We start from the raw sequence: 11516 nt of genomic DNA, 5'->3' as shown, positions 1-11516 counted from the left end.
CTATGTGTTACCCATAAGCCAATAATTATTCTAATGTCATGGATGATATTACAATTCTTTACAATTACAACTTTACAAGTACATTTAAAATTAAACACTACAAAAAAATGTTTTTAGGTCTTTTTAAATTATACAAGTATATGATATTGCACAGTATGTTACTCATTTTTTCCAAAAATTACATTATTAAATAATTACATAATGTCAAATAATGTATTAAAATAAAATAAATGTATTAATTACGAATAAATTAGTAGTATTTGTTAACTATTCATTTGAAGTAATTATTAGTTACAGTTAGGGGTGTATTAACTGTCACGTTTCATATTAAAGTCTGAGATGAACCAACTTTAAAAAGCCGTTTTATAACATCTTGCACTGATCAGTCTTCTTACTGTATATCCTATTTGGGCTAAACATGTCTGCGTGTCTGATTGTGTGTGTGTTGGATGAGGGTGGATTATGGGGGGTGAAGGGGGGATTCAATCAGCGGAGCTGGAGTGTACACTCTTTGATTAAAGTAAACGTATTGGCCTAACACAAACAAGCATGGAGCGCGAGTCTGTGCCAAAATACAGATGGACTGACAGAGCAATCAGAGAGAAACAGCTCGCAGTGGTAAAACGACCAGATCCAGACTCATGGCTGCACTTTTGACATCACGGTCCCGCTTCTCTCCGTAGAGCTGTCTCGCATGGCGCAGTCACACTAAATTAGCCAAATCTGATACAAGTTTCCAAACACTTCAAACAAATAGATTAACAGTTCAGTGACAATTAGTGCTGGGGAATATAACACTTCCTGGCACACAGAGAAGTGAAGTGACATGTGGCCAAGTATGGTGACCCATACTCGGAATTAGTGCTCTGCATTTACCCATCCTAAGTGCACACACACAGCAGTGAACACACACACACCGTGAACACACACCCAGAGCAGTGGGCAGCCATTTATGCTGCGGCACCCGGGGAGCAGTTGGGGGTTCGGTACCTTGCTCAAGGGCACCTCAGTCATGGTATTGAAGGTGGAAGAGAGCGCTGTACATTCATTCCCCCCACCTACAATCCCTGCCGGTACGAGACTCGAACCCACAGCCTTTGGGTTATGAGTCCGACGCTCTAACCATTAGGCCACGACTTCCCCCAAATAGGGCTATTTATGAAAGTGACACAAACTACTACATACTATACTGTATATACTAGTGATCGTACACTACTGATGTCAGTTATAACTAGGGCTGAGAGATTTATAAAGTGTTCATTATATATTCACAATAAATTTCCTGGTGATTTAAAATCAAGTTTAGTTTTTATTGACACACGCTGCAAATGCTCACAACACAGCCAAGTAGAAACACACTGCAAATACTCACAACACAACCAAATAAAGAAACGCGCTGCAAATAAAATTCTTCGTTGAGAGCATTTGCAGCACATTTCTTTATTTGTTTGTGTAGTGAGCATTTGTAGCACCTGCTGTCAAACTGATGAAGATGTTTTCTTTTTTCTGTTTGTAAGTGTTTTCTGAGGTTGCAGCGTGTTGAGCTCTCTTGGCCACCGTAAAACTGTCCCTTTAAGTCTGTATTAGTGAAGCAATTCAACAGACTGAACCTTTGAATCATTTGCTTCATCAGTAGAAACGTGTTCTTCAAAGTCTCTGCACATCATTTTCCATGTATTTCTGTTGTTATGTCTTGATTAAGTGTCATAAATATATATATAATTAAATATTGCATTATAATGTGATTTCGAGGAGTTAGTTTGAGTTTAAACTTTCCATTTCAATGAAACCATTAAACCGTTTTAAACTCTGATTTTGTGATTTGTTTGTCATCACTCAAAAAAAAATAAATAAATAAAATTAAAATAAAAATTCACAGAAGTGTTTTGTACAATATACACTAATGTTCAAAAGTCTGTACAATTTTTTCATGAACTTGAAGGAAGTCTTCTATGTTAACTAAGGCTGCATTAGCATAATACAGTAAAAACGGTATTACAAATTATAGCTGTTTTAATATAATTTAAAATGTAATTTATTCCTGTGATGTAAAAACTGTATTTTCAGCAGTCATTACCCCAGTCTTCAGTGTCTTTTGTAATATTAGAAATGTCTTTACCTGTTACTTTTGATCAATTTACTTTTGATCCTTGCTGAACAAAAGTATTAATACATTTAAAAACGATCAAACAATAAATATTTGCTTATATTTTTGCTTTTTAATATTCAGTTTTCTTAGATTTAAACATTCTAAATGAAAATGGCAACTGGCTGTTTGATTAGAATGGTTGTTACATGAATTTACATACATTACTTTTTATTTTTCTTTATCACCCTGCACTAGTTTTCACCCTTTATGAGACTTATGTTTAAGTTTGGTGTTCCTCTGTCATAAAAGTAATAATTCCCCATCACTCTTACTGCACAATCAAGGTGCGGAGAGGCACACGGCTATCACTTCAGATTGTGCACCAGATTGTACGCCTGTGCACATCCCTTTAAAAACTGACCAAGACTTTGACTTGCACATGTTTTCAATTAGTACCTAGAATTCAAAAAGAATTATGTGAGAGTGTTTAACGCCCACACCGAGCTCCATGTCGCTGATGGAGAACATAGATGGCAGACTGTTCACATACCTCCACCCAGTGTTTGTGAAGTTGAATCATTTGAAGCTAATGCTGGATATTTGGCACACGGTGCACTGTGGGTAAACGTCAGCACGTAAATGAAGCACACTGTGGCCTCAGTGTGGTGTGGTCTCTCAGGTCCAGCGTTTCAAGCTGATTTCTCAGTAATTACTCTGTTCGCTTTTGGCATGTGATCGTGAAGGCCGTTGCTGCTGTTTCCTTTCCTTGGCGCGCTCAAGGTCACGTCGAGCCAGTGCGTTCCACAGAAGGACAGAGGGACAGCACACAAGACCCATGAGACATTTCAGGGGCTGTATGTTTGATTTGGTTGTATTTTGATAATCTTTACATTTTACTCACATTATAAAGAGCAATCAAACCAAGAAGATTTGCTCTTCAGCATATGGATTCAAACTGTTCAACAATTTAAGTATATTTCTAAAACACAGTGGCCCCAAAGTGTATTTGGACACTAAAGTCACACTTAAAAATGTATTAAATGAGCAATTACTTTTAAGCAACTGATCCCAGGGTTCTTTTTAGTGGATGAAGTCAGTTCCCCTCAGGTTCACACAGGTGTTCTAGCAGAGAACTACAGATGTAGTTCATCACATTAACTATAAACATGTTCCACTAACATCCGACAACCAGAAATTGTCTAAATACTTTTTGTCTTGAAGGGATAGTATACAAAAAACACACACACACACACACACACACACATTCTGTTATTTACTCATCCTCGTGTCATTCCAAACCTGTAAGAATTACTTCTGTGATAATTATTATGTTCCATAAATGATTGGGATGACACAAGGGTAAATAAATGCAATTGCAATTTTGGGTGTACTGGGGAACTGGGCTGTTTTATGTATATTAAATTGGCTTTTATTTTTATACCTTCAGTTTCTTCACTTTTTTTCATTTTGTGGGTGAACTATCCTTGTATATATATAGTAATTTTGTAATTTTCTGTCATGCATTGGTTCAACTATAATTTTATGAAGCTTCGAGAATACTTTTTGTGCACAAAGAAAACAAAACTAACAACTTTGTTACATTTTTCTTCTCTTTCATGTCAGAATCCGACGCGCGTTCACAAGTTTAGAATTTTTGTTGTTATTTTTGTCATGGTACTCGATGTTGTGGAGACTAACCCAAGAATTGTTGAATAAAGTTGTTATTTTTGTTTTCTTTGTGCACAAAAAAGTATTCTCCTAGCTTCATAAAACTAATGTTGAACCACTGATGTCACATGGACTATTTTAACAATGTCCTTACTATCTTTCTGGGCCTTGAACGTGGTAGTTACATTGCTGTCTATGGTGGATAACTCAGAAAGTTCTTGGATTTTGTCAAAAAAAATCTTAATTTGTGTTCTGAAGATGAACAAAGGTCTTATGGGTTTGGAACGACACAAATTTTCATTTTTGGGAGAACTGTCTAATATATTTCTTCTAATATTTATATCTTATTTGAATCTTCAGCTTTCAGTTTTCTTCCGATTTCAGTTACCGAAGACACTTTTTAATAGTTTTAGTTTTAGCAAACAATAACTCTAATGCGATGACATTCATAAAGTTTTAAGCACAACCAAAGTGTCTAAATACTTTTTGGGGCCACTGTAGACACATATAGGGGACAAAGTGAGAGTAAACAAGAGGTGGAGAGTCACTCCCCCTTGACTCCTCAACACCTGTTCCTCGTTCGGTCTCTGTCCCTGTGCCAGAATCAATACGGCAGGATGCTAGAAAAATTTGACTGCCATTTGTGAAAGGACAGAGCATTAGCGAATTTCGAATTATTTACAAACACAGGCCTCTCCTCATTACTCTTCCTCCCGCCCGTTCAGTCTTGGGGCCCTCTGCATCTCAAGCTGAAAAAGCAAGTTTTCCCCTTCATCCATCCCAGCCTTGTGAAATCAGATGCCCTAATTTTATTTGGATTAGCAGAATATTGTGTTCACACAACACTTTCAAATACACATGAAAGCATTTAACTTTTTTCCAAAACCTTCACACTCACGTCTCTCTCTCCCTCGCCCTTTAGATGACGTATATGTTTCCATAGATTGCTGCATATTTGCTGGCAAAGACAGACTAGTTAAACAAAAGAGGGAAGCTTTTCAGGGAGAGGACATCAGGGCTCCGCAGGGGTTGTAGAAACCTGGGAGAGAGGGAAAAAATGTTGCGTGGCAATGTAGCGTATGTTTGTCATCTTTACAATAAACACATCTACATCACAGCAGTGTAAACATGTGGTTGGGATTGGAAAGTAGGGAGAGAGAAAGAGAATCGTTCGAGCGGAGTGAGTACTGTATAAGCATTACAAAAGATCTTGGCCTTGGCTTGTGCTTCACAATCAATGGGGTAGAAATGTAAATACCGAAATAAATTAAGCGAAATTAAATCAAAGTAAACAAAGTAATCATTCACATGCCATCTGCCCATCTGCTGAGCCCTGTGTATACCTATAGCTGCCAAAATACTTAGTCTTACTTATAACAAAAGTGATGAGGGGTGTTTACAGTATGCAGCATATTTCAATGAATACATAAGCTTTGTTCCTAAACCTAGAGAGTTGCTTTGCTGGATACTGCCTATTAAGGCAACTCCCAAATCAAACTAATGGATAAACTGTTCCAACTGATTCAGAATTGTTTTTGATTCACTAAAAAGTACAGGCTCATAACAGGAGTCATTTGTCTGGGAAACAAATTTCTCGTCAAGCTGTATGTTTTGATTCTCTACAAACCGCATACGAGTCTTTTGCTCGGAAATCAGACTTCACTGTTTGTCTTGAATGTTTTTGTTCATTAAAAAACAAACTGGCTTATAAGAATCATTTGCTTTGGAATCAGATTGTATGTTTTGATTCACTAAAAAGAATCTGCCCATAAGAGCCTTTTCTCAAAAATCTGACTTCAGTGTTCGCGCTGTATGTTATTGATTCACTAAAAAAAGAACCGTCTCAGAGTCATTTGCCATGGGTTTTACTAGTCATGTTAAACGCTTTCATTCACCAAAAAGAATGAGTGAACCAGATTTATTTTGCTCAGAAATCAGACTTCACTGTTCGTGTTGAATGTTTTTGTTCACTAAAAACCAAACCTGCTTATAAGAGTCAATTGGTCTGGAATCAGATTTCAATAGTCACGTATGTTTTGATTACCTAAAAAGCACTGGCCCATACTAATATTTTGCTCGGAAATCAGACTTCACTGCACTGTATGCTTTTGAATCACTAAAAATTGGCTTATAAGAATCATATGCTTTGGAATCAGATTGTATGTTTTAATTCACTAAAAAGAATCTGCCCATAAGAGACTTTTCTTGAAAATCTGACTTCAGTGTTCACGCTGTATGTTATTGTTTCACTAAAAAAGAATAGTCTCAGAGTCATTTGCTCAGTAATCGGGCTTCACTAGCACCTAAGAGCAATTTTGGAAATCAAACTGCACTGTTAGTGTTGTATGCTTTCGATTCACGAAAGAACTGATTCATAAGAGTCTGAGCTTGAGAATCGGACAAGTGCGGGTTGTGCTGTATGTTTGTGATTCACTAAAAAGACCAGGCTCGTAAGAGTAATTCGCTCAAAAATCGGACATGTTCGCAGTGTATATTTGTGCAGAATAGTAAATTCAGGGAACACATTCATAGTATTTTAGAACATTCAAAATCATTCAGTAATTAAAAAAAAAAAATGGGATGGGTTGACATGTTTCCAAAGATTAGTCTTGAGATGCTGAAATGCTACAGTTTGTTATCACTACTTTCACTACCATATGGTCCATATGTGTTGGGCATAGTTACCACATATGGTTGCTGAAACAAGTGAATTAATTTACTTGCTTTAATCGCCAGCAGCATACATCATTAGACATTACAATGGCTGTTTTGTCCTTCAGCCATGCCAGTTTTTCTTCGAGTCTAGCTGATTCTTGAGGATGTGTGTTATTCCATCACTCTCTGGCACTGGATAACTGCACTTAAGCCTCCAAGCTGTGTTAGGCTTGACTTCGCTCTGGGCTGATGGCAGCAGTCACTGTTAACGTAACGCTCCTCTGGGTGTTACCATTGAAATGTCAGCCTGCCATTGCTGATCAGTTGTTCAACAGCTTCCAACACTGGAAAATAAACACCTTTTTCGGGGGGGTTTTTCTAGCCGTGTTTTTTTGGGGTGGGGGGGTGATGAGATGTGTGATTTCAGGGCCTCTGAATTCCTCCATTAATGACTCCCAGCTTTCCAGCTCTGAGAGGCTAGAGAGAGGGGCTGCGACGCTGATGCTGATAGACCTGCTAAATGCTTCTCACACACAAACACGGACACTCTGCTGGAGTTGAAACCCAATATGGAGGTCTGCTTGGCACAGCTTGCTGATGTAACTCTTTTTAAAGATGCACAGTCATTTTTACTCATTCAAATGTTTTACATGTTAAAAAATGTTTGAGTTTTGATAAATAAAATTATTTAAAATGATGTACAGTCACATAAGATGATTCCATTCATGTCAGTGGCCTAATAAAATGTTTTATTTCACATGGAGAGGGTCCCCTCATGGGGCAGTCATGTTGTGATCACATGACCAGCTGAACTACTTCTTACTTTAGGAATTCAACCAATCAGTGACTGACTTGAAGTGTTGCATGCCGGTTATAAATTTTGTCTTGAGATGCCGTTGGTGCCATGGCACTGTGATGTATGATGTCAAAATTCTCATTCTGCGTAGTTTCTCCAGAGTGGCTGCACAAGTTCTCACGGTGACAGCTGATTTACGATTGGCGAGATTCACTGATGACAACTATAATGTGTGTTTTGTGTTTATTTTGACACCTTTACCTTATGTTTTTATAACAATAAAAATTATTGTATAATTAATGTTATGTTGTGCCCTGTTTATCAAAATTAAATCTATAAAAAATATAGACTCCACTTCACTGGTCTTTAAACAGTATAGGCTTATGTTAAACTTTTTTCTTGTACATAAAGGCGCAGTATTAAGCAGTAAATAATGAAAATGTCTAAATCATCTGTGTATTTGACAAATATAAGATCTAATCCATTTTATCGGTGATAAAGTACATCACGACAAGAAGCAGAAATTGTCCAACTTGATAGTTCGCTTTTTTTAACTACTGAACTGACTGCAAGCAGCAAATCGGATTGAGCCAATTGGTTAAAATATTTGGTAACACTTTAGTATAGGTACCAAATCTCACTATTAACTAGCTGCTTATTAGCATGCCTGTTATTAACATATTGGCTGTTTATTAGTACTTATAAAGCACATACTCTGCATGACCATATTCTACATCCCTAATCTTACCTAATAGCTAAATTTAACAACTACCTAACTATTAATATGAATAGTTTATTATTAATATTAATTAATATTATATTAATATTATTAATAAGCAGCAAATTAGGAGTTTATTGAGGCAGGTTTGTTAATAGCAATGTTTGAATATTAAAATAAAGTGTGAACAAATATTTAAAATATTAAATGTTGTAATATTACATTAATTTTTACTTATGAAAGATGTTTAATAAATATTTTAAACACCATGTTATTTCTTTTTAAAGACCACTTATAATGTTAGTGAAGGGTTCCGGTTTTTTTTTTCTGGATTCCTTTTTAATGGTTAAATTACATTTTATTAATGAAAAAGCATGTCTAATTAATTAAAATCATGAAACTTAAACAATTTTACATCAATTTATTAAAAGTTTAACAAATACGACATGTTTGGGGCCCAATGAATTGTTTTATTTTTCCAACCTTATGTTTTATTGTAACCAAATTCTGTTTTAGCATGTCTAATTTGAAAGCATAAAACAAGTTTCATTTATTCTTACAATAGCCTTATGATTTTTTGCTCAGAAATTCTGTGTTGTGTATTTACATTTTTTTAAGGCATAAAACATTCATTTAATCTACCTTTTAAGTAATGAAAATTAAACAAATTGTATTTTTTGGAAAATAAAGGTAATTTAATAATACAATTAAAACATTGAAGAAATATTGAATGCTTATTCCTTAAAATAAGGTTTTAATAATTTTAGTAGTAGTAGTAGCAGTCTGTTACGTACATTCTACTCAACAACAGTAATATATTTCTGCCAATGCCCTCAAGTTAAACCGAACTTTTATTTTGACGGGTTGCCGTGAATACCTTTACATTTCTGTGTGTGTATGACATGATAGTTTTACTGAAATTAAACGGTCAAATGCTGATGAAGTGACTCTCCGATCAGTTCTGGAGATGTTGTTCATGTATTTATGTCCTCATAAATATAATGGCAGGGGAAACAACACCAAAAACAGTCATGTTTCTCTTTTTTTGCATCTGGTTTTCAAGATTCAAAGTCAATTCCTTCTTTGCATGTGGAATGAATGATACTAAAAGGTTGCAGGTTTGCTGTCAGGTTCAATATAGTTTGTGATGCCTCATCCTTCAATAACAACCTCTTCGAAAATGTCAGATTATGTCACAAGGTCACCAATTTCATGAGCCGATATTACAGTTTAGTGTCAATAAAGGGTCTTTTTGGAATAATTTACTCATTTATTTGAAGCGAAAAGCACAAAGCACATTTCGCAATAAATGTTAATGAACAACTAAATCCAGTGCCAAAGTGCTATTTCTGAGCCTAGATCACATCACATGATTAGAACGTCAATCCGGATTGGCTCATACAGGTTGTGGTCTCCTTGGCTCGAAAAGCAATTACACCGACCACAGTGTATTCAGAGAGCAAGTCGCTGCAGTGTATCAAAGGTTACAGTAGATTGAAACAAGCTTGGCAACTCCAGCGTATTAATAATAAATGGCTGCCACCCATGCAGCAGAGTTAGAAGGGGGCAGCCTGAATCAGCTTCCATCACTCTGTTTTTAAGGCCATATGCCCCTTTTCATTACTTAGAGCACACCAGCTGTATTGTAACTACAACCAATTTCCTTGCAGTCTATAAAACTGTCAATCAGAATCATACAAGAGAGCCGAGCGCAGAGTAGAGCATGGCTGCCCGAACGGGGGGAGATTGAATTTGTAGCCAGATGTCAGCAAGTCGAAATCCTGTGCGAGATAATGTTGTTGGACTTTCGTGACTTTAATGCAAAGTTCAGGCAAATTGATTAGGCTTCAAATGGAGCTGTTTGAAACGTACACAGGCTAGGTCAGGGAATTCGCATAGTATAAGCAACAACGGATTGGATGGCTTGGCTAAATCAATCAGGTTTTTTTAGTTTAAGGCCCGTATGTGAGGAAATTCCTAATGACTGGGCGCTAGGTGATGAAAATACTAATGTTCGACGGCCTAGGGATGGGTGATACCTCTTATTTTATTTTCGATCCGATACCGATATTTTCAAGCCCAGTATCGCCGATATCGATACTGATGCCTCTAAACTAAACTGATCTTTTAAATTATTAAAAGAATATAATCAGTAATTAAACTCATTTAATATTAGATTTTAAAGCCATGTTTTTTTTAACATTTCATAGGCCTTTTTTTGTTTACACTGACAGAAATAAAATATACTATAATTGTATTTTAGCCCTGTACTAGGGCAGTAACCTCAAAGGTAACTATGCCCCTAAGAGTAAGCATATTAGTACCATACAAGTATGCATGCTTTAAGGGTAGATAAGTTACAAAGGTGCACCTTTGAGGGTACCTCATGAAAAATAAAGTAAGTACTCAAATGTAGTATTATTATCATTACCATGGTAAATTTGTGGTTACTGCAGTTTTACTACAAATACTGTGGTAAACTGTGGTTACTGTAATAAAAACATGGTTAATTTTTGTAAAAGGCTGCCAGGCTGTTGTACCCATAAAGGTGAAACTTTTGCATATATTTTTCTGACAGATTTACTAACAGCAATTACAGAACATAACACAATCCATTTGAACTTTTAACAACCAGTTTAAATAAATTTACTTGCACACACTAGCCAATTTAAAATAAATATTACATGTACACAAAAGTCTGGGGTCAGTAAGATTTTGTAATAAAAAGTCTCATGCTCACCAAGGCTGCACTTATTTGCACAAACAAACAAAACAAAACGAAAAACAGCAAAAGCAGCAATATTGTGAAATAGAACTATTTTCTATTTTAATATATTTTAAAATGTAATTTAAAATGCATCTGTGATCAAAGCTGAATTTTCAGCATCATTACTCCAGTATTCAGTGCCACATGATCCTTCAGAAATCATTCTAATATCATTTGCTGCTCAAGAAACATTTATTATTATTGCTGCTTCATATTTGTGTGGAAACCGGGATGCATTTTTCAGAACTGATTTTATATACAGTAACAATGCTATGTAGGCTAATGTCATAATGTGGCAATGGTTTCTTAAGATCTACTTATGCTTCTGATGCTTTTGGGAAACGCAGCCCTATTTGAACAAGCACTCTGAGCCATGCTTCAGCAGCGAACGCTGTCTGTGATTGATTGGTTCTGTCTTTCAGCATTTGCGTGTGTTCCGATGGTTCTATTCAACACAATTATTCGCTAATATACTTAGAAACTTTTTTTATGGACTTTTTATGGAATTTATTGATATATAAATACAATTAATGGTTAAAAAATGCACTTTAGAATCGATATTTTTATGTGAGGATCGATCCTTTCGATACAACATCAGTATCGAAAGTATCGATACTTAAGGATCGATCCATCCATCCATATTCGACGCAACAGTTGAGTCATGCAGGTCGTAAGGTTACGTTAAAGAAATAGTCACGGTTAGCTACAATTTGAAGAATCATTTATTAAATGTATAGCAAAGAGACAAATAAGTTATAATATTTTTATTTGTTAGAATTCTATCAGTGTTTGAACATTATTATTTAGAGAGCTAGTACATTTG

The sequence above is a fragment of the Sinocyclocheilus grahami genome, unplaced genomic scaffold, assembly GCF_001515645.1.
Source record: "Sinocyclocheilus grahami isolate Dianchi unplaced genomic scaffold, SAMN03320097.WGS_v1.1 scaffold336.1, whole genome shotgun sequence".
Classification (NCBI taxonomy): domain Eukaryota; kingdom Metazoa; phylum Chordata; class Actinopteri; order Cypriniformes; family Cyprinidae; genus Sinocyclocheilus; species Sinocyclocheilus grahami.
The sequence above is the reverse complement of the archived record's forward strand: the minus strand, read 5'-3'. Positions refer to the sequence as shown.